Source organism: Lucilia sericata, unplaced genomic scaffold (genome assembly GCF_015586225.1).
Source record: "Lucilia sericata isolate MDLA Ls3-8-SP2 unplaced genomic scaffold, ASM1558622v1 Contig000013F_arrow, whole genome shotgun sequence".
NCBI classification, from domain to species: domain Eukaryota; kingdom Metazoa; phylum Arthropoda; class Insecta; order Diptera; family Calliphoridae; genus Lucilia; species Lucilia sericata.
This window is the reverse complement of record NW_023994052.1, coordinates 1,166,038-1,191,514: the sequence shown is the minus strand read 5'-3', so window position 1 is coordinate 1,191,514 and position 25,477 is coordinate 1,166,038.

Here is a 25,477-nt window from a genome sequence, read left to right as displayed (position 1 = left end):
AAAAATTTCTTAAACGTCTAAAATTGACTTGTAACCATTTGTATCGCAATGAAAATCAACATGACTTACTGTTTTTTTTAATATTCTTTTCCCAAATGTAATGAGGATCGGCCCATTTTTGATTTATACTCCTATATAAAGCCTCATTTAGAAAATTTGTTTTTTATCAATATACTTTAGAATTATTTTCACGTTTCTGAGTTCAATATTATACTAAAATTCAAAAAGTACATTTGCTTACATGCTTAATTTCATGTTTCTAGGTTCAATATTATAGAAAACTCAAAAAAGTACCAGTCGAAGTACGATAAAGTACCAATAAGTTCAATTGAATAGAAAACTTAAAAAGTACCAGTCGAAGGACGAAAATGTACAAAAGAGGCCCCTTTTATAGATTCTCATTTACTCCGGGTTCCACATGATTAATTTCATGTTTCTAGGTTTAATTTTAAAGAAAACTTAAAAAAGTACCTACATATCGTCACCTGAAACGCAAACGGCCATGACTAACCAAAAATTCAAAATCGATTTTATTCTTGATTATAAAATATTGATTGCATCAAAACAAAAAATTGTACTCCTCCGACCAAATTTTATTGACAAAAATCAAAAGGCACTATCTACAAAAACATTTAAATATTAAAGGTAAAAAGTCCAATTTATACACTTTTATATACGCCATTGTCAACTATCATAACAACTGATATGTTTCACTATTAAACAATTTGTTTATTTACTACAAATAAATCGGGTTGATAGAAAAAAACTTTTCAATTTCAATAGTTTTTTGATTCTCCTGTAAAATTTGTAAAATGTTAGATAGAGCCGTTTGCGTTTTAGGTGACGATATGTAGAACGAAAAAGTACCGTAAAGTACCTTTATTATTAATTTAATGTTTCGATAATATCATAGAAAACTCAAAAAAATACCAGTTGGAGATTGAAAAAGTACCAAAAAATATCACGTCTCAGCAAAAAATCTGAAATTTTTGGTAATAGCCAGTAGTTATTTCATACATTACTTGGTAATGAGTGTTCATTATCATCCACATTATTTTATTTAGCTGAATAGGTTATTACTGGTAAAGAACAAAACAATTTGGATTTGTTATGGCTCAATTGTCTAGGTCGTTTATTTAACAAACAGGGCGTTCGTGGTTCGTGGCTGGAGTGAGAAACACAGAAAACAACTGAATGCCTGGGTTCAAATCCCGGCCGAGAATTTGTTTATTTTTTGTTTTCTACATACAAAGTTGGCCCAAAATAACTAGCTATCACATAACATATTTGTAGGTTTATTTGTAACTAGTTATTTCGCAAAGTTTTTGTAATCAAATTAGTAACCATTTATTAATTTGTTTAAAGTAGGTACATATTATTTGAACCTCGTCGAACAAAAATAATTAGTTATTCACCCCAAAAGTAATTAGTTTCCACGTGATTCCAATATTACTTTCTAGATTACTAGGTAATGAAAATGTTTGCTGGGGTGGTACCGGGGTTGCTCACAGCAGTCATATTTTTCCGTGTTATTATTTATGATATATGGCTTTACGACGACCTTGTGAATCCCCTAAATGATAATATCTTAACCGTTTTTTATTCACACAATCCTATATTAGAGTACATATACAACCATATGGCTACTGAGACGGTTACAGTGAGTTTTGACAATTTAAATCGTGGAATAAAATCGCACCAAACGGTATTTTTGGGTATTAAAAGGTACTGAAAAAAGTACCATAGTACAGAATTTTCCATGCCTGATGTAAATCTACATTCCATTATTTCCCAGCAAAAAATCTGAAATTTTTGGTAATAGCCAGTAGTTATTTCATATATTACTTGGTAATGAGTGTTCATTATCATCCACATTATTTCATTTAGCTGAATAGGTTATTACTGGTAAAGAACAAAACAATTTGGATTCGTTATGGCTCAATTGTCTAGGTCGTTCATTTAACAAACAGGGGGTTCGTGGTTCGAGCCCTGCTGGATACTGTTTATTTTTTTCAAAATGACATTCATTTATATATTTTTGTAAAAAGCCGTTCTCAAAATTACAAAAAGCAACATGTTAATGGAGCATCGAGTAAGCGGCTGGAATGAGAAACATAGAAAACAATTGAATGCCTGGGTTCAAATCCCGGCAGAGGAATTTTTTTATTTTTGTTTTCTACATACAAAGTCGGCCCAAAATAACTAGCTATAACATAACATATTTGTAGGTTTATTTGTAACTAGTTATTTCGCAAAGTTTTTGTAATCAAATTAGTAACCATTTATTAATTTGTTTAAGGTAGGTACATATTATTTGAACCTCGTCGAACAAAAATAATTAGTTATTCACCCCAAAAGTAATTAGTTTCCACGTGATTCCAATATTACTTTCTAGATTACTAGGTAATGAAAATTTTTGCTGGGTTAATATCGCTTAAAAATATATTGTTAAATATATCTATACGATTATTTGTATTTAAGTATGGATGAGCTTGGATGTTTCAACATATATAAAATGTTTATGTGTGTATATACCCAGCAAAAATTTTCATTACCTAGTAATCTAGAAAGTAATATTGGAATCTTGTGGAAACTAATTACTTTTGGGGTGAATAACTAATTATTTTTGTTCGACGAGGTTCAAATAATATGTACCTACCTTAAACAAATTAATAAATGGTTACTAATTTGATTACAAAAACTTTGCGAAATAACTAGTTACAAATAAACCTACAAATATGTTATGTGATAGCTAGTTATTTTGGGCCGACTTTGTATGTAGAAAACAAAAAATAAAAATATAAAATTCTCGGCCGGGATTTGAACCCAGGCATTCAGTTGTTTTCTGTGTTTCTCACTCCAGCCGCTTACTCGATGCTCCATTAACATGTTGCTTTTTGTAATTTTGAGAACGGCATTTTACAAAAATATATAAATGAATGTCATTTTGAAAAAAAATAAACAGTATCCAGCAGGGCTCGAACCACGAACCCCCTGTTTGTTAAATAAACGACCTAGACAATTGAGCCATAACAAATCCAAATTGTTTTGTTCTTTACCAGTAATAACCTATTCAGCTAAATAAAATAATGTGGATGATAATGAACACTCATTACCAAGTAATGTATGAAATAACTACTGGCTATTACCAAAAATTTCAGATTTTTTGCTGGGTAAAGCAAACTTTTATTAGAAAGATAGTTATGTATGAATTTTTAGAATATACTATGTACATATTTTAATACGAGCGGGGCATTGTCCATTTTCAAACTTTGCAATCTCTGTTTTCATTATGTGTTTCATTAAAATCATCATGAGCAACAACTCGCAGCATTAACAGAAGCAAAAGTTAGAGCCAAAGCACCACTTGCAACTTGCTGCCAAGGGTGTTATTTGTGGCGATTTACTTCATTTCGGCAATTTTTTCTATAAATAACAAGTAGGAAAGTATAGTCGGGCATGGCCGACCATATAATACCCTACACCATAAGTATATTTAAAAAATTTTTATTTTACATAACGAAACTTTTATGTTGAATTTTACCTTAATTTCAAAGTATGTATGTAAGCAATTTTTTAAGTCATGTTGAGTTTCATTGCGATACAAATGGTTACAAGTCAATTTTAGAAGTTTAAGACATTTTTTGAAGGCGGGTTTGTATGGGGGCTAGGGTCAAATAAGAGCCGATCATTACGAAAATCTGCAGCGTCATTTATACTTATATAAAACTTATTTGTGCCAATTTTTGGCAGATAATAGTATATATACAGTGGACGTCCACTAGTACGAATTACATAGTGTCAGGCCCTTTCGTAATACCGAAAAATTCGTATTATTGAACAACACATTTTGTATGTTTAAATTCAAATAATACACATAAAATATTGGATTTTATTTATTTTTGTTTTATTTTTCATGAAAAATTACATAACGGAACAAAATATAATAAATGTGTATAAATTTCTTGTACATAAACAGGCATAAAAGGGACATATTTACGAATATGAAATTTTGAAAGTATCGTGAGTAAGGGAATTGACTCGGTAAATCTTCTGGGTTGAAACGCAATGAGAATGGACGAGTTTCAATTCATCATTCCTTTTTATATATTTTATATCATTCTTGTTTTCTTTTAGTGTTCTTGTTTCTCTGTCTTTGGATCTTAAGTCTCTTTGAAGGAAATTACAATGAACCTTATGGTCTCCGGGTGGATGTTGTCCTTTTTATGGCACATAAACCTAAGGGCACAATTATACATTGCTTCAAAACCCTTTCAAATGATAATCTACATTGTATACAATTTAAATAACAAACTAAAACAATACCCTTTTTAATCGGGACAGCTCGACAACAGTTACCACTGGACCTAAATTATTTTGAAAATTATTAACATAAATTCCACAATCACAACACAAATTTCTTAGAAACTATTTTTCCATTTTTCATATGTGGCAACGATGTTCTATTTATTTACAAAATACGAAATTCAAAAGATACCAGCAAACTTCAAAAAGTTTTTTTGAGAGAGAGGAATGACACTACCTTCATATTTTTATCATGGTAAATTGTGTGTATAGGATTTTTAAAAATACAAAACACTTGTAATAACTACAAAAAAACTTCAAAATTACTGAGCTTAAGGTGAATGAATAAAATAAAAACATAATAAAAACTTCATTCATACGTAAATAAAACCAAAATTCCCATAAAAAATGCGTTATTCGTACTATCGAACAGAAAAATTGTGACTTTATTCGTACTATAGAGTAGACAATGCAACAATTTTGCCATTCGTATTATTGGATATTCGTAATAAAGAGTATACGTACTATTGGACGTCCACTGTATTTGACTTAATTATGGCATAAAAAGCCCAAATCGGGAGGTACGGTTGTATGGAAGCTAAGTGAAATAATGGACCGATTTCAACAATTTTCAATAGGCTTCGTTCCTGTGCCAAAAAACATGTTTTGTCCAAATTTTATCAAATTATCTTGAAAGTTGCGGCCTGTACATGATTCTGAATCGATCGGTATACTTTAAGGTGGGTGTAGGACCAATATTTTTTTACATCAGCACAAACGTATAATACCCTCCCCACTATAGTGGTGTAGGGTATAAAAATTGCGTTTATTTCGACGATTTTTTACCACCAATTATTTTTTGTTAAATTAAAGTTGAATACACTCAATTTGTTTCACATTTAATAAAGTGATTTTTATTAATTAGGAGGAATACCTCTAAAACGATTCGTTTTAATGTACTAAATACGAGAATAATAAAAATCAATTTTTTTGAAAAGGTCAGTTCCATACCTCCGATTAAAAATCTTGATCTCAGTAAAATAAGTTCAAAAATATTTTTTGAAATCTTTTCGAATTGGGTGTCAAAAATTCCGTAATTTTGAGCTTATTGCGGGAAAAATAATTAAAATTTTTGTTAGAGTATTTCTGGTCCCCAAAATGTCATATAAATTTCAAAAAAATCTAAAAAATTCTGAAATGGACTAAACCAAATGCCAAACTAGTTTTTAAATATTTGTCTGTATGAACTAAAAATTGTAACCATTTTGACACCCATTTCGATAAAAAGCGAAAATAAGACTCTCCAGCCCACTAAAAATAATTTTGTGGACCAAAAATATTCTACAAAAAATTTTCAATTATTTTTCCAGTAATCAGCTCAAAATTACGGAATTTTTGAGCCCCTCAATGTATAATTTTTTAAAATTATACTGAGGTCAGGATTTTCAATCGCTGGTAGCGAATTGAGGACCATTCCAAAAAAATAATTATTTTTTTTCTCGTGTTCAATACATTAATACGCATGGATTGAGTGGTATTCCTACACTCTCGGGACACTCTCACAGAAAAAAGTTTCAACTTAAATATTATGAACTGCTTTTATTGACTAAGGTTAATAATAGATTGTATGAATTTTGTCATTTTATTTTTTTTTTTAAACATAATCTAGAAGCCTAGACTTAAAATATTAAAAATTTTATTTCTATTTTTCTATTTGAGCGTGTGCCAAATGATAGCAAAGTTCTATGGTGGGTTGTAATTTTCCTATGGTGGGAACATTTTTACATTTTGCTGTGCCAAACGAAATCTTTTCTTGCAGTGATAAATTGTGACCATTTTCACTGAATAATCCCGAAAATTTAACACTTCCAATAAAAATAAACATTTTTGACGTCCTTTATGAATTTTCGAATGGATTTTGAAATGAAATTGTAAATTTTAAAATTATTGGTTTTCATTTATTAATTTTTTGTTTTGTAAATTCTTTATTTTCTTTTGTCAAAAATGTATGTAGCCCAAAGAGCTAGTAAAATTTTATTCACCTCATATCTATGAAAAATTTACTTTTACCAGTAAATTGCTATCGTTTGGCATACACTCTTTGTTAAAAAATGTTTGAAATTTTCTGTGGAAAATTGTTTATTTCTTTATGATTTTTAGACTTGCAATATTTTGCAAATAATGGATGTTTAACTATATTTGCTGATGTTTTTTCTTTCATATTTTGTTTTACAATATTTTCATTTCTTTATCATAAATATTCGCTAATATATGACTATTTTCTAAAAAATATGGAACTGATTACCTATTAATCGATATTTATTGCAAATTGCAGTTATGTATTAATTTTTTCTGTGCTAATGTACATTAGCTAATATCTTTTATACAATTTTTGAAAATTTCAATCGGCATTCACATAAAGCATAAAAAATTACGCCAAAAATATATCACCTTTCCCAACAGTTTTCGATATTTACTGTAACTGGGCAGCACGTAGTAATAGGACCTAATTTTGGTTATAACCGTAATGTACATACATACATATAAATATTAATTTAAAATTTTCGTAAATCGCCTATCATTTAAAAATTAAAGTTTAAACATACTATTTAACGAGCAATTAACGGACAAATTTAAACACAACAAGTGAGAGTGTTATATTCGGCTGTACCGAATCGCATATACCCACCATCAAACCGTATGCCTTAAAAGGACATTACTCATCAAATTAACTGATGAGGACCTTATATGAGAGATAGGATTAATAATTGACCGTTTTTCATAAAACATTTTTAGACCAATTTTGGTTCATGCAAAACATCTTTACATCGAATATCACTTCCCGACACTTTCCGCATGAAATTGGGTAGGAAGATTTATGTTTCTATAAATGTTTTTATATAAAATTGCATAACTGTTCAAGTATTTTTAAGTCAGCAAAGATCGTTAAAGTAATTTTCTTATGGACCGATCATCAATACATTTGGTAGAGCCTATAGAGAATATTTGTGGAACATTTCAATCCTCTATCTCGCTCCGTTCGGACTCTATCGTGCTTTCAACAGACAGACAGACGGACAGACATGGCTAGATTGTCTTAGAATTTAATAAGGATTCAGAATATATATACTTTTGTGGGTCTATGACCAATATTTCGATGTGTTACAACCGGAATGACAAAATCAATATCTTTTGATGGTGGGTATAAAAATTAAGAAGTTTCAAATGTCAATTTACAAATTGCATATTACAAGTAAATTTGGAAAAAAAAGAAGAATGAAGTGGTAGAATACATATTCGTATTTTAACGAAATATCCGGTTTTAATAAATTGTATTTTTACTTCACGTTATAAAGCTGAAATATAAATTCTGCACGAATAGTTTTAAGAATACTGAATATTCAGGGTTGTCATAGAATCCAATCATTGTCGGAATTGGTTTTAAAAATGACCAAAAGTATACATGGGATTCATGGAATCTTATACATATTTTCGGTTTTTTGCTCGATTATGAATCGTGTCCTAAATCGAACACAAAACTGGTAATATTAGATTTTAATAAATCTGATCATGTTTTTTGAAGCTTTCAAATCCAATTCCGACAATTATTGTATTCTATGACAACCCCCAACTATTTTGCTAAAGATATTATTATATTTTCTTAATATTATTAATATTCTCCAAAAATAAGCTAACAATAAAATGTGAATGAAACTTTCCGAATTCGTTATATTCTAGAAAATGTATTATTGTTTGTAAAGCGTAGCTCTGGATTTCTAAAAATAAAAAATAGCTTAGAAAAATTTCGGCTGCTCTACGTCAGTTGCAATCTTCCTAAATACCAAATGTATACTTTAACACAGGGACTGTAAATAACAGTTATTCTGAAATTTTTAACCCAAAAAATCTTTATATTGGAGTCAACGTAGGCCTATACTATTATATACAAATATACTCGTATTGAAGTGCTTTTTCAGAACATATGGTGATTTAAAAAAACGATCTTAGTTCCACAAATAACAGTTATTTTTTAACCGAAAAATAAAAGTCTGATTGAAACAGTTAAAAAATTAGTTTTATTTTTCGCCATAAAATAAAAGTTATTTGAGGAGTTTTATTTTTTCCATCAGAAAATAAAACTCATTTGGGGAGTTTTGTTTTCCCAGTCAAACAATTAACAATGTTTTTATATATTTTTTAAATAGTTGATTTCTTCTGAAGGCTTTTTTAATTTCTTCTGAAGGCATTATTATTGAAAATGAGTTTTATTTTCTGACGGAAAAATAAAACTCCTCAAATAATTTTTATTTTATGACGGAAAAATAAAACTCTCTTTTTAAAAGTTTCATTTGAATTTTTATTTTTAGTTTTAAAAATAACTTTTTCAGATGGATTTTTATTTTTAAAGTCACAAAATAAATGTTATAAAGTAACTTTTTTGATATAACTTATAACTGTTACGGTCCCTACTTTAACATAATTTATTGTGACGATTTTTAAAAATTTTTTTACGATTTTATTTTATAATTTTGACGATTTGTCATAAAAAATGCCTAACACCCCTGCTTGTTAACGAAAATGTGGCAATAAAAAATAATTTGTCTGTGTTAAAATAAACAGAGGGAAACAAATGAAAACGAGAGAAAAAATTCCGTTATAATAAAAAGATGAAATTCTTCTTACATCATATTTTTACGTTATAAATATTTAAAAAGAATTTGCAATAATTAGGTGTATATTTACTTATTTAAGCCATTTGGTACAAGTGTAGCTACAGTATTTGTCTGCAAATGGATGTTTTGCTTTGAAGGGAATGAAAGGACGAATATCAGTTTGTAAATTCATCTGTGAATGTGTGTATGTACTTAGCAAAAGTAAGAATAGTAGAAATAATATCCATTAGGATTGCTCAAAAAGTTTCCGTTGTATTTAGCTAAATACATATGTATGTACTGTCTCCCCTAACATCTATAAAAACTACTCGCTTATCTTCTCATTGCTAGATTTGTACCTTTTATAAACTTTGATTATTTCTTTAAATAAACCTGTTTATTTTCTAAAATTTTATATTATTATTAAAAGTATCCGAATAACGAATATTTTCCTACATCACTATTGCACATTTTCTTATTTTTATTGCAATTTTTGTTAAATTATTGCAATTATTGATAAATATTTTATATAGCATTATATTTAACATAAAATTTTACATTTTTGATTTAAAATTATATAAAATCTAAAATTTATTTTAAAAGAAATCATAATTCGCTTTCGCTATCAACATAAAATTAACGAAAAAAGCTGAGATCTGAGAAAAACATTTTAAAAATCAACTTATTGTTGGCTTAAAATAGGGTTGAGCCTACGAAAAAATCGTATATTTGTCAATGGTTTAATGAAGGGATTTTAAGCTATTTGACTTTTATGAATAAAAAAACACTTACACATGAGACACGCATGACACGCAAATTATTGCAAGTTCGCCAATTTTTCCGAACGCTAATGGGGTTTTAATGAAAGCTATGAAAAATGTGAATAATATTGTATTGTATTTAATTACATACATACATACATACATACATACATACATACATACATACATACATACATACATACATACATACATACATACATACATACATACATACATACATACATACATACATACATTTTTATCTAAATGTTCACATGAATGTCAAAGTTCTTCATGTAAAATTTGAAGATTCTAGCTTCTATAGTATCACAGATACACAATATTTTCTATTTATTTCATAAAGGGGTTCCAAGCCACCCCCTGATGAAAGTCCGCTTTTTTACCAAAAATGTTCACATGAATATGAAAGTCCTTAGTGCCAAAATTTAAGAATCTAGTTCTCTTAGTTTCCCAGATATAAGATTTTTTGTATTTAATTCATACGGGTGGTGCCGCTCCCCCATTGGTAGTCCACCAAATTATTACCCAAAATGTTTACATGTATGTTAAAGTTCTTCGTGCAAAATTTGAAGATTTTAACTGTAATAGTTTCCAAGAAAAAATTTTTGTATTTAATTAATATGGGAGGTGCCACGCCCCCTGCTGCTAGTGCGCCCACTTTTTATCCTAAATAATCATATTGAAATTTAAGTGGCTTCGACTCCGACTTTGAGGACTCTAACTGATATATTTTCTTAGATATACTGATTTAATATTTTCTTAATATGGAAGGTGCCACGCCCACTATAGCTATTCCGCCCATTTTGTCTAAAAATATTCTTATGGATATCAAAGGTGTCCATGCAAAATTTGTTTCTAAGTTTCTAGCCGTTTAGGCGGCTATAGACTTTAAAAATACATACATACATACATACATACATACATACATACATACATACAGACATACATACATACATACATACATACATACATACATACATACATACATACATACATACATACATACATACATACATACATACATACATACATACATACATACATACATACATACATACATACATACAACATACATACATACATACATACATACATACATACATACATACATACATACATACATACATACATACATACATACTACATACATACATCATACATACATACATACATACATACATACATACATACATACATACATACATACATACATACATACATACATACATACATACATACATACATACATACATACATACATACATACATACATACATACATACATACATACATACAGACATACATACTACATACATACATACATACATACATACATACATACATACATCATACATACATACATACATACATACATACATACATACATACATACATACATACTACAACATACATACATACATACATACATACATACATACATACATACATACATACATACATACATACATACATACATACATACATAATACATACATACATACATACATACATACATACATACATACATACATACATACATACATACATACATACATACATACATACTACATACATACATACATACATACATACATACATACATACATACATACATATCATACATACATACATACATACATACATACATACATACATACATACATACATACATACATACATACATACACATACTCTATTAGACACATAAGACATATCAACGCACAGTGGTATAGGAAAAAAAAAAGAGGGAAATAATTCGGTAACTTCTAAACGGTTAATCCGATTTTAATGAAATTTCGTATGCACAAAGAGGAGGTGTTGTCGAGTTTAGGTTTTGAATTTGGACCTTATAGGCCAACCAGGGGCCCGGCGGGGGGTCCTCAAATTAGGACACCTCGGCTATGTTAAATTTTTAAAACGATCCTATTTCTTCATTTGAGTTCCGATTTAAAAAAAATTTCGTATATAGAATCTCCTCATCGAGCACTATAAAAAATGTCGTCGTAGCAGTAAATTATCTCTTATAGTTTAGGAGATATTCGCATTTGAATATTAAAATTTTAAAATTTTTACCGTCCTTACTTTAGTTTTTTTTGATAATAGCAGGTCCAAATATTTCCGATTTTCGCCATTTTTTTTTATTTGCTTAACAACAAGTTTATATACCAAGCAGTGAAAGAATTATGTAAAAATCATGACTGAGTCCAAAGTTATAGGCATTTAAATTTAAAAAATTAAAAAAAGGCGATTTTTTGTCATTTTTTTGGGAAAAAAGTATCTTTTTCTTTTTAAGTTATCTAAAAAGTTTCTAAGAAGATGTATATAGAATTTATACTTTTTGGAAAGCTGACTTTACATAAAATACGATAAATGAAACAAAACCTAAAAATTTTTGATACCGAGGGGACCAGGTCCATCCAAAAAAACCCTATTTTTTATGGAAAATTAAATTTTGAGCAAAAATTCTCAAATCGCATAGTCGATATCAAATTATAGTGACCTGTTTTATATGACCCAATAAGTTCTTAATCATTTTGTAACGGGTTTCGATAACCCCGCCCCTGGTATGGATATAATAGGCAAAAAACCAAAAAATCCCATTTTTGGGATTTTTTAAAACTTTTTTGGGAATTCCGGGATTTCTAATAAGAAAATTCGAAATTTTTATTTAATTTTGGATTTTGAGTAAAAAAATCTACCTAACTGTAAAATTTCATCAAAAAATATTCATAAATAAAATTTTTATTGCAATTTGAAAAATTTGTATCTTCGCAAAAACTGAATAAAAAACATTTTTTAATTTTTTTTAAAAAAAGTATTCCGCGAATTTTTTAATTTTCAAAAATTATATACAGTTTTAAAAAATAGACAAAATTACCTTTCCATTGATATATAACATGCCTACCTAATGTTTTTTAAGTGACAAATTAATTAGGGAAAACTCAACATCTTTTAGAAAATTTACCTAGCACTATTATTTTCATCCATATATGTAACAAATTTAAGAGTTAACCTTATGGATGAAAATAATAGTGCTAGGCAAATTTTCTAAAAGATGTTGAGTTTTCCCTAATTAATTTGTCACTTAAAAAACATTAGGTAGGCATGTTATATATCAATGGAAAGGTAATTTTGTCTATTTTTCAAAACTGTATATAATTTTTGAAAATTAAAAAATTCGCGGAATACTTTTTTTAAAAAAAATTAAAAAATGTTTTTTATTCAGTTTTTGCGAAGATACAAATTTTTCTAATTGCAATAAAAATTTTATTTATGAATATTTTTTGATGAAATTTTACAGTTAGGTAGATTTTTTTACTTAAAATCCAAAATTAAATCAAAATTTCGAATTTTCTTATTAGAAATCCCGGAATTCCCAAAAAAGTTTTAAAAAATCCCAAAAATGGGATTTTTTAGTTTTTTGCCTATTATATCCATACCAGGGGCGGGGTTATCGAAACCCGTTACAAAATGATTAAGAACATATTGGGTCATATAAAACAGGTCACTATAATTTGATATCGACTATGCGATTTGAGAATTTTTGCTCAAAATTTAATTTTCCATAAAAAATAGGGTTTTTTTGGATGGACCTGGTCCCCTCGGTATCAAAAATTTTTAGGTTTTGTTTCATTTATCGTACTTTATGTAAAGTCAGCTTTCCAAAAAGTATAAATTCTATATACATCTTCTTAGAAACTTTTTAGATAACTTAAAAAGAAAAAGATACTTTTTTCCCAAAAAAATGACAAAAAATCGCCTTTTTTTAATTTTTTAAATTAAAATGCCTATAACTTTGGACTCAGTCATGATTTTTACATAATTCTTTCACTGCTTGATATATAAACTTGTTGTTAAGCGAATAAAACAAAATGGCGAAAATCGGGAATATTTGGACCTGCTATTATCAAAAAAAACTAAAGTAAGGACGGTAAAAATTTTAAAATTTTAATTTTCAAATGCGAATATCTCCTAAACTATAAGAGATAATTTACTGCTATGACAACATTTTTTATAGTGCTCGATGAGGAGATTCTATATTTTTTAAATCGGAACTCAAATGAAGAAATAGGATCGTTTTAAAAATTTAACATAGCCGAGGTGTCCTAATTTGATGACCCCCCGCCGGGCCCCTGGTTGGCCTATAAGGTCCAAATTCAAAACCTAAACTCGACAACACCTCCTCTTTGTGCACACCAAATTTCATTAAAATCGGATTAACCGTTTAGAAGTTACCGAATTATTTCCCTCTTTTTTTTTTCCTATACCACTGTGCAACGTTAAATTCTTAAAAATTTCAAGAAACGTGATTTTTATGACGATTTTAATTTGTTCGAAAACTACAAAAAATCACAAAGGTATAAAACTTTGAAGCTTTATATCTTTGAGAGTTTATATCTGATTTTTTTGATTTAGAACCCAATCTATTACTGTGGATGAGCTCTTTTATTCTAATATAATTGTTATATTAACAAGTTAGAGTGCTATATTCGGCTGAGCCGAATCTTAAATGCCCTCCACCAGTTACTTTTATATTAATACTTTTTTAATTGATCAAATATTTGTAGAAATAAGTTTTCTCATGTCTTAAATAGAAAAACCCCAAGATTTAAACAGCTTAAATATGTTACAATTCCAAGATTTATTGAACATTACAACCCCCATTTTCTTTTACATTTTTATAGCATCCAAAGATACGCTTTAACGATATTTAATAATGTGCATGTATGCATGTGTGTGAAAGATTTAAGGATTATCAAAATACATACATATACATATATAATTTTGTTCTACACAAATTGATAATGCAACTAGTTAAATACGGTTAAATTGCTTTTAGAGGCAGGACCTAGTATGGGAGATATGTAATTATAGACCGATCGTAAAAAATATACATACATATTTCAGTAAAATTTTGTATCTATATCGTAATTTAATAATAAGCAATGTGTGTTCAAGTGATTTTCTGAAGGGACACTTGCATGGGACCGACCGCACCCATGTTATGGACCGATCTTGAAATATAATTTTTGTATACCAAACTAATATTTGTGCCAAATTTTGTATCAATAGCTTTATTTGGTAATGAGTAATGAGCGTTTAAGAGATTTTCGTAAAAGGACCTTGTATGGGAGTTATGACCAAGTATGTATATAAGACAAAATTTCTAAATTCTGTATCTATATCATTATTTGGCAATGAATATTGTGCATTTAAGTGATTTTCTGGAGGGGACCTAGTATGAGAGCTATGACCAAATATGGACTGATCGTAAAACAATTTTATAGTGTAATTTATGTATATAAGAGCAATATTTGTGCTAAATGTATGGATATCAATATTTTGTAATGAGTTATGTGCGTTTAAGTGATTTTCGGGAGGGGTCCTTGTTTGGGAGCCGATGGACCGATCCGAAAAAAACATCCATAATAATATTTCTGTATATGTGAGCAATACTTGTACCAAATTTTATACGGATATCTTAATTTAGTAATGAGTTATGTGCGTTTAAGTGATTTTCTTAAGGAGACCTTGTATGGGAGCTATGGCCAATTATGGACCGATCAGAAAAAAAAAATCACAGTAATATTTCTGTGATTTTCGGAAAGGGACCTTGTATGGGAGCTATGTCCAATTTTGGACCGATCCAGACAAATTTTTCTCTTAATGAATTCTATTGATATAAGATTTTAATTTTGTGAAGATATCGACATTGTGACGGAAGTTATTAACAAAAAACTAATTTTCCGGAAATATGTACTTTTGTATGGGAGGTATATGAAATTATGGACCGATTCTGGCAATTTTGGGCAGGAATCAAGATCTTGTGTAGAAACAAATGTATGATGACTTTCATGAAATTAACTTGTTGTTTTAAATTTTGATTCATAACTTTTCCCGATGTGAACCGATTTTGCTCATTTCCAAATACCAAACTATATCGGATAATAATTAATATTTTGGCTGAATTTCGTTCATTTCCATTGCTTCGTTTTAACGTGAGCGTGTTTTACACAGACAGACGTACGGACGGACAGCTAAATCGGCTCAGAATTTCATAATTTCATACCCTCTATAAACACTGATGGTGGTGGAGGGTATAAAAAGTTTAAGATAGTGCATTATTTATGGAAATGCACTTTTTGAATTTTTTAAAAGAGCATAAGTCGATTATTTGAAGCTTTTTATGCAATATATAAAAATATTTTTTATGACGTTCATTACATCCATTATTTTCGATTTTTTAAAATGTATTATATATCTAAATTTTATTGATATTTTAAGAAATTGTCAGATTTTAAAACTACTTAAAATACATTACTGATCAAATATTTAAATTCGTGTACCACTAATGTACACTTTCATAAAAATGCATTTCTAAATAATATTTTTTAAGATAAATGCATTTTTGATGCAAGTGCACCTTGAGAGCATTTTCCAAATTGTTCTCCCTGTTGAAAGTATTTTAAAATATCATAAATCAAAATTTGATTTTTTTTTATTATATAAGATAATTTTTCACGATATTTTGAAAATTATTTTTTTAGTTTAAGTTAGTTGAAATGCCCATAAAAAATATATAAGTTTTTACTTTATATAAATTTATCAATAATGCACTTACAAGATACGTTAAACATGGAGTAAAATGGAGAAAATGCACCCAATATGCATTTGCAATAAAAATGTATTTATCTTTATGAAAATATACATTAGTTGTAATCGTATTTAAATATTTGCATCCCAATTGTGGTCAGTAATGTATTTTAAGTAGTCTTAAATTCTGTTAAATGCATAAAATATCAATAAAATTTAAAAAATGTTCAATATAAAACATGTAATGAACGATGTTATGAACGTCACAACAAAATATTTTTATATTTTGCATAAAAAGCTTCAAATAATCGACTTATGCACTTTTAAAAAATATTGAGCTCTTTCATTTTTAGAATGAAAGAGCTCACCCACAGTAATAGATTGGGTTCTAAATCAAAAAAATCCGATATAAACTCTCAAAGATGTAAAGGTTCAAAGTTTTATACCTTTTTGATTTTTTGCGCGTTTCTTGAAATTTTTGAAAATAAACAACGGAGTTGTTTTATTTTCTACTTCAAGAACATACTTATATTGATAATATGAAGGAAATTGGAAGACATGAGGTCAAAAATTGTCAGTTTTTCTGTGTTCTTTCCTGGAATTCATGATATATAGATAAAACTTGTTTTAATTTACAAAAATAAATATTGATGAAGATTTTAAAATTAAGATGACGAATTTTTAAGCTAGTAATTAGCGTTAATGACATTTTCTGAAGGGGACCTTATATGGGGAGTGTAGTCAATTATGGACCGATCCTCATAAAATCTGGTAGTGGGATTTTAGCTCGTAAGATACTTATTTATGTCGAATTTCATCGATATATTCGTATTTTTAAGCAAGTAATGAGCGTTAAAGCCACTTTCAGAAGGGGACCTTATATGGGGGGTATGGTCAATTATAGACCGATCCTCATAAAATTTGGTGGAAAGGGTCATATGAAACTTATTTATGTTATATTTTAAAGCAGTTACGTCTGCTTAAACTGTATTCCAGAGGACCACTTGTATGGGGGCTAGGTGAAATCATCGACCGATAATGTCCATTTTCAATACCAAACAAACTTTTGAATAATTTCTAGGGATTCATACAAAATTTCAGAGCCCCACGTGCCTTTTCAAAAACTGGTCATTCTTAATTAGTTAAATAACATACTATTGAAAAAAATTATAAAAAACATTTTACTGCAGATACTTTTCGATTCACAAATATTTTGGACAGCCTAATGTCCATAGTGAAAAACAAATGTTGTATAAAGCGGCAACAACCATCGTAGAACACAGCAACAGCGCAACAATACCAGTGATAAAAGATAATTTTACTTTACAATTTAATGACTAAATCAAGAACTAATTTTCTATCTGTTGAACAATTTAAGAATACGATTACAACGTCCTAACAATTATAATCACCAGCTTTAGTCATTTTTGTTGCACCAGAAGTATTTTTATAAAAATGAACATGAACATTAAAGCATATGCATTATTATGTTAATTATTCGTGCTTTAAATTATTCGAATAAAAATTAACAATATTATTTTTATTCGAGTAGTCGATTAAACTTTAAAAAGTATTCTATTATTCAAACGAATAAACGTTTTTGTTCGAATAATTTAATAAAATATTAATAAAATCTGAAAAATTTAACGAAAATTCTTTATTACTAGATTTTTGTACCCGGCGTTGCCCGGATTCATAACATTACACTTAAGTATTCTCCTGTCAGAGTAAACTAAAAAATCTGCTTTATGTCCATAGATCAATTCTGAAAATTTTCAACATTCAGAAATATGAAAATTTCGTTGACTTAAATAACATTTACGAAATAAAAAAATGTGACTCCTTTTACCCCTCAGTAAGAGATTACTTCACAAAAATTTTTTTGCTAATTTATAAAACTATAACTCAGATTTATTTGCACCAGATCTATAGAAAGAAAAATCGTGAAAAAAATCGAAAATTATAATTCTAATACTATCCAGTTAGGTAAAACTAAAATATACATTAGAGTGACCACAAAAAGTCAATGTTGGAATCTTTTTCGTCTTAACCCCACAAAATGATTTGAATTCTGCGAATTTCGCGAAAAACTATTTTTTTTGTAATATTTACGGAATATTATCTCTCAGATAATATAAAATATGACCCTGAAGTTATATATAAATCGGGAATCCTAAGGCGCAAAATTTGAAGGTCAAAGGTCAAATTTAGCAAAATTGATTTATTGAACTTTGGGAATATTTTGGACCCAAGTGCTTTAAAGGGTTAATTTTATTTTTTGTTCTTGTTATTTTAAATATCGGACCATATATTATAAATTCCTGTAATTTTAGAAAATATAGCAAAGAAATAAATAATAGTTCGACATGAGAATTTCCAAATATTGCTAAATTTGACCTTTGACCTCCAAATTTTACGACTTAGGATTTACCGATTTATATATAACTTCAGGGACATATTTTATATTATCTGAGAGATAATATTCCGTAAATATTTTGTTTAAAATGTTTAACAGTAAAGAATTTGGAATATTTTTTTAAATATTACAAAAAAATTAGTTTTTCGCGAAATTCGCAGAATTAAAATCGCAGGTACAGCTTAACTATAAGAGGTATTGACCTAATTTTTTCACTGTTTTATTCCCTAATCTATTAACCATAAATACCATGGTGATATTTCAAAAATTTAAAATTTGTTTAACAAAGATTTTAAATAACTGAAAATGGAGTTTTGAAACTGCAGTTTAAAGCATTATTTTTTAGGTAAGAACAGGTTAATTTCATAATCAAGTGATCAGAGACACGTTAATTTCCTGGGGAATTTTTAATAACATTCACATTTTTCAACCAATTTTTCCGTTTTAAATCTTTTTGAAATACTAAATCCATGTACATTATGATTCTTTAACAATAATATGTTAAATATTTACCTAATAGCAACATTTATCACATAATATCAAAATATACAAAGTATGCTCCAACCGCGACCAGGTCACTAGGTCTCCATCTCCATTGAATTATCGAAATTTATGTATTTTGTTTAATAAATTTTGTATCACGTCAGAAATCGATGTTGTTTTCCCCCTAGCATTGGACTTTCGAATATACATATGTATTCCTTAAACTATAAAACACATCGTCTAAAATATTTTTGCTTTAGAACGAAAAAAAAATCGGACTTAAAACATAGAAGTACTAACTTTTCCCGTTTTTTCGTCGTTTCTCCTATTTCTTATCACACTTTCGAAACAGAACTTTGCTAATACATATTTCAGACACTTTAAAGGCTTAATCGGAAATGTTTTTGCTTAAGTATAGACAATAATAAGTATATACGCTTAAAAGTACGAATTTTGCCGTTTTAGTGTGATTAAAAAAAGATACCAAAAAAGTTCCGGCTTTATTGTGTGTCCATGTAATCATTGTGCGCGTACTACAGGTATCAATTTTCAATATAATTTGATGAAATTTTGCACATACTCTTCCTTTGATCCAAGGACGAATCCGATTGAAAAAACCTAAAAGCGGTCGATTATTTCGCATAGCCCCCATACAACCGTACCCTCGTATATGGCTTTTGAGCTCACAAATATATATAAGTTATATGTTCTTGTATCACTTCAAAATTCGGCAAAACAAAACTAAGTTTATAAGTTTTAATGACACTGCTGATTTTCGTAATGATCGGTCCTTATTTGATCCTATTCCCCATATAAAGTTCCCTTCATAAAAGGACTTGATGGTTCCAATTCACCTATAAACACCAATATTACGACGAAATTCTACATAATTAACTTTAATGTTGACGTAAATCCCTTTACCAAAATGTATAAAGATTGGTCCATATAACCCCTCTTTTAGAAAATCCCTTTTTATACCCTTCCAGCTAGCATTTTTTGAAATTTTTGATCACATTCGAGTCATTTATGACTCTTCTGCTCGATTAAAATGATCATATATGCGCTCATTTTCTGATCATAAATGATACATTCGTCGGGAGAAAATGGTACCCTATCCGCGACTCTTCTAAACGAGTCTTTTATGAGCCCCACTTCTGATCAGTTCTGACTCATTTTTTAATATTTTTCGAGTCATAATGAGCCGACTTACTGGTCATCTTATAATTATTTTCAAATCATATTATAGTAATTTTTGAGTCTTTTCTGAGTAATTTTTATGTTTGTTACAGACAAATACAATACAACAGAAAACACTTTTCGATCTTCCGACTGCTCGAAATGTAACTACAAACTAAATTTATAAACAATTAAATTTCGAACACCTGGAAGACCTATTTGTGATTGCTCTACATTTTGTTTTTCAAATAAATCAGATTTTAAACATTAATGGGAATTATTTAGATTTAGTTTAGTGATTAGTCACCCAACTATCTTCCGTAGAAGATCATTAAAAACAGAAAATTATTATAATTAAAGCATAATATAATTTCAATTTCCTTGACAGAAAATCAAATTTATAAGTATCTCACAAATTGAAATACTTATACATTTAATTTTATAAACAAAATGAGAATTATATCAACTTATTTTAGGCCACACAAAATTTTTTGCCAACTCTTCTAAAAGAGTCTTTCCTGAGCGCATTTTCTAATCAGTTTCGACTCATTTTTGAATCGTTTTTGATTAATTTTGTTGTAAGTGTTGCTATTCCATTGTAAACAAAAACAATTACACAAGAAACAATTTTTGATCTTACAACTGCTCGAAATATGATTACAAAATAAGTTTTTAAAACCATCATATTTTAAACACCAGGATGATCAATTTATGATTGCTATACATTTTGTTATTGTTTTTCAAATAATCAGTTTTCAAACATATATCGGGATCATTTTCGAATCATTTTTTAAGCGCTCAACTAATTAATCACGTTTAGGTCATCAAAAGGAGTCAAAAATGAGTCAGTTTACTGATTAATCATCCAACAATCTTCCAAATGCTAGCTGGGCCTCCACCAACATCAGTGGTGATAAGGTATATATAACTTTGTCATTCCGTGTGTAACACCAAGAAATATTCACCTGAGACCCAACAAAGTATGTATATTCTGGGTCCTTATTGAAAATGAGCAAAATCGGTTCACATGGGGAGAAGTTATGAATCAAAATTTAAAATAACTCCGATAAATTTACGCTTTTTTACATCTTTTAATGTAATGTTCACAAAAACTGTGCAATATAATTCCAAGATAATCACCACACTTTTGTTTCACCATGTAAGCTTGACACCGGTTGAAAATTTGCGGAATCGGTTCATAACTTCATATACCTCATAGCTCCCATACAAGGTCCCCACACGAAAATCACTAAAACGCACATAACTCATTACCTAATTAAAATATTTATTTAACCAAAATAAAAAACTTTTGTATACAGAAATGTTACCGTAAAAGTTTTTTTCCGATTGGTGCACAATCGGTCATAGCTCCCATAAAAGGTCCCCTCCCGAAAATCATATAACTCATTACTTAATTAAGATATTTATACAAAATTTGCCACAAATATTACTTTTGTATACAGAAATGTTACCGTAAAAGTTTTTTCCAATGGGTCCACAATTAGTCATAGCTCCTATACAAGGTCCCCACCCGAAAATCATTTAAATGCAATTTTGCTACAAATATTACTTTTTTATACAGAAATGTTACCGTAAAAGTTTTTTCCGATCGGCCCACAATTGGTCATAGCTCCCATACAAGGTCCCCACACTAAAAATTATATAATTTAAGTTTGGAATAGTTTTGATAAACAAGGCAGTAACATAATTAGTCTATAGGATGGTGCTAACGTTAAATCTTTTCCTTTTCATGTTAATGGAAAAGCTCCTGCGTCAAAATAGTATTTGCATTTAATAATATGTAGTGTTAGTTCAATAATTTTCATCATAACCTGGATAATTTTTAGGAATTAGTCTGTTTCTGAGTGAAAAGGTAGCATCTAAATGCAAATAAATGTTCAGCGCACCCTATGACCTTATACTTTGGACTTCGAGACCAGGTGCCATCATATTTTCGTATCGTATTTTGACTCTGCACCCTCAGCACTTTTTTCTACTTTAACTATGCACCAAATTTATAACAAGAATGAATATAGCCGTAAAAATGCAATTCTATGAAGTCAGCCACTGAATTTCACATCTCCAAGTATTAAACAAATACATATTTATGGCAAACAGAGTACTCATCTAAATTTATGAAAACGTATAAGAGAAAATTTACGCATATTCACCACACTATCATTATCATCCTGAGATGAACAACAAAACTACAATGGACCAACACTTGTAGCAAATCTAAGTATTTTATAAAAATGAGCACATTGCAAAAATATTTATAAGAAACAGATAGTGACACATATATGTAAACAGGAAATACTCCTTTACACGCATACTGTATGTACACATGGAGTTATATCTCCGCACATGTTAATTTCAAAAATTTATTTTCAATATGTATGCATGTTGTAGTATGTAGTATGTATTTGGTACAAGTTAGAGTAGCAGTTAGTTGGTAGTGTAAAAGTCAACTACTACACACTATTACATTTCATATGTGGTTGGTCTAGTTTAACAAACATGTGAACGGACATGAAAGCATACATAATACTATTAGACACAGAACACGCACTCGACGAACTACTCCACTAAACAAACGGAGTGAGAACAGGATATTTGTCGTAATCACCATTTCATCGCAATCATTTTAAACTCTAGTTAATTGTGCGATTTAAAATCTCTGTGTGATTATATCAGACCATGAATTACGCACAAAAGCATAATAAGTTGACTATCAGACTGACTGGTTGTCTGACTGACTGTAACATTAATACGAATATTGCTCCTGTTTTTGTTTTCTTAATTTTTGCAGCATAGAATAACGGAATTTCAAAAACCAACAAATACACAAAATACTGTTACAATTTAATGTGGTAGTCGTTGCTAGAACAAATATTGCCAATTTTTCAATTAACTTAAACTTATATGAACCCTTCTATACTATAGACAAGAATTGTGTAGCTCACTATCATGTTAAATGTATGCACTTGCATTTCTATAAAAATCGAATTGGTACTGCCGATTTCTGTACCGATCGGACCGCTTTTGAGCACCAATGCGAAGTATATTCAGAAGAGGATTTGAACACAATAAACATAAATATCTCTTATTTATGTAAGTATGTGTATTATGCCGATGCTTCTATATAGGGAGCCCACCTAATATACATACTTGAATTCCACTTGTAACTAATAAGGGTGTTAAATTCGACTTTATAGAATTAAAGAAGTGGTAAATTTTCTAATAACAAACAATTTTTTATCAAAATTTAATTAATTTTAAATTTTTTGTTATAATTTAAAGTCAGTTCAGAAAATCAGAACTTTTAAAGAAAAATTTTTTGTACCACCAATATAGGATTGTTTTAACCTACGATTAAGTATTTTCCCTGCAGTTTTCATCATAGCAATTTACAACTTTGCGTATAAAAGAATTTAATACGAAATACAGCTATAGTCGTTAATATTTGGAGATAGGAAAAACTGAATAGTAACAAGTAAGAGTGTTATATTCGGCTGTGCCGAATCTTGTATACCCACCATCAAAACATTGCCGAAAAGGGATGCTTCCTTATTAATAAACTCATTTTCTGAAGGGGACCTTATATGGGGGTAGGGTCAATTATGCACCCATTCCCATAAAATTTATGAAAATGATTTTAGTTCCTATAAAATTTTTTATGTCGAATTTCATTGCTATATATGCTTCTTAAGGTCAGATATGAGCACTAAAGTCATTTTCTGAAGGGGACCTTATATGGAGGGTAGGGTCAATTATGGACCGATCCTTATAAAATTTTACGAAGAGATTTACGTTCCTATAAAATATGTTCCTGTCGAATTTCACCGTAATAGATGTTTCTTTTAGACAGTTACGAGCGTTAAAGTCATTTTGTGAAGGGGACTTTATATGGGGGGTAGGGTCAATTATGGGCCTATTCTTCTAAAAGTTTACAAAAAGATTTATGTTCATATAAAACGTGTTGGTGCCGAATTTCACCGATATTGATGCTTCTTTTGACCAGTTATGAGCAATAAAGTAATTTTTGAAGGAGGCCTTATATGGGGGCTAGGCGAAATCGTGGACCGATATTGCCCATTTTCAATACCAAACTGCATCAACTAAAAGTATCTATGAAAAATTTCAGCTCGCTACCTAATTCCGTTTGGACTATATCGTGTTTTCAACAGACAGACGGACACACAGACGGACGGCCATGGCTAGATCGTCTTAGAATCTAATAAGGACCCAGAATATATATACTTTTATGGGTCTTAGGTGGATATTTCAATGTGACAAAAACAATATACCCCCCATCTTTTTTGATGGTGGGTATAAAAAGAGTGTAAATTCCTGTTTAGGCTAGAATTGGCGTTATGGGCATTATAATGGAGAAAATTAAATGGAATATGATAAAGAATAGTCCACAGTTTCTATTAAGAAGCATGTAGGAGAAAATTAAAATCGAAAAATTCATTTAGGGACATGGGAGGTAAAAACAAAGTAACATATATCAACAGGAAAGATCCGGAACCTTAGGAAAATTCTTCTCAAACTCGGCGTGAAAACACCGTAGTATACTGGGATGAGTATTGAGTAAGTATTGAACAGAAGATTGGAGGATATAGAGGAGACCAAGAAACTCTTAATGGACTCTCATGTCCCACCTGGTATATCGGTTACCATAGATGAACCGATATTGTTGGATGGATGCTAACACTGATAATGGTTATCCTTACTACTTAAAACCTTGGAACGGATTTTCGATAGCATGGTAAAAAGCAGTTTATCAGAAAAGACCTCAAATATAATCATTATTATGTAAAGGAACGATCGGTGGAAACTGCGTTGAATGAAGATGGCGGTATGTATTGAAATTGACTACGCCTTCAATAAGTCTTATCCAATAATAAGACCAGTTTTATGTTGACCGAGTGCTCCGTAACTGGAGCGCCTACATGCTAAGGAATACATGGATAAGCTGCGAGATACGATATAAATGGTATTTCGCGGTCCCCTTACGCTGACGATGCCATAATACTTCTGAAGGGAAAGGATCCAAATTTCGTATG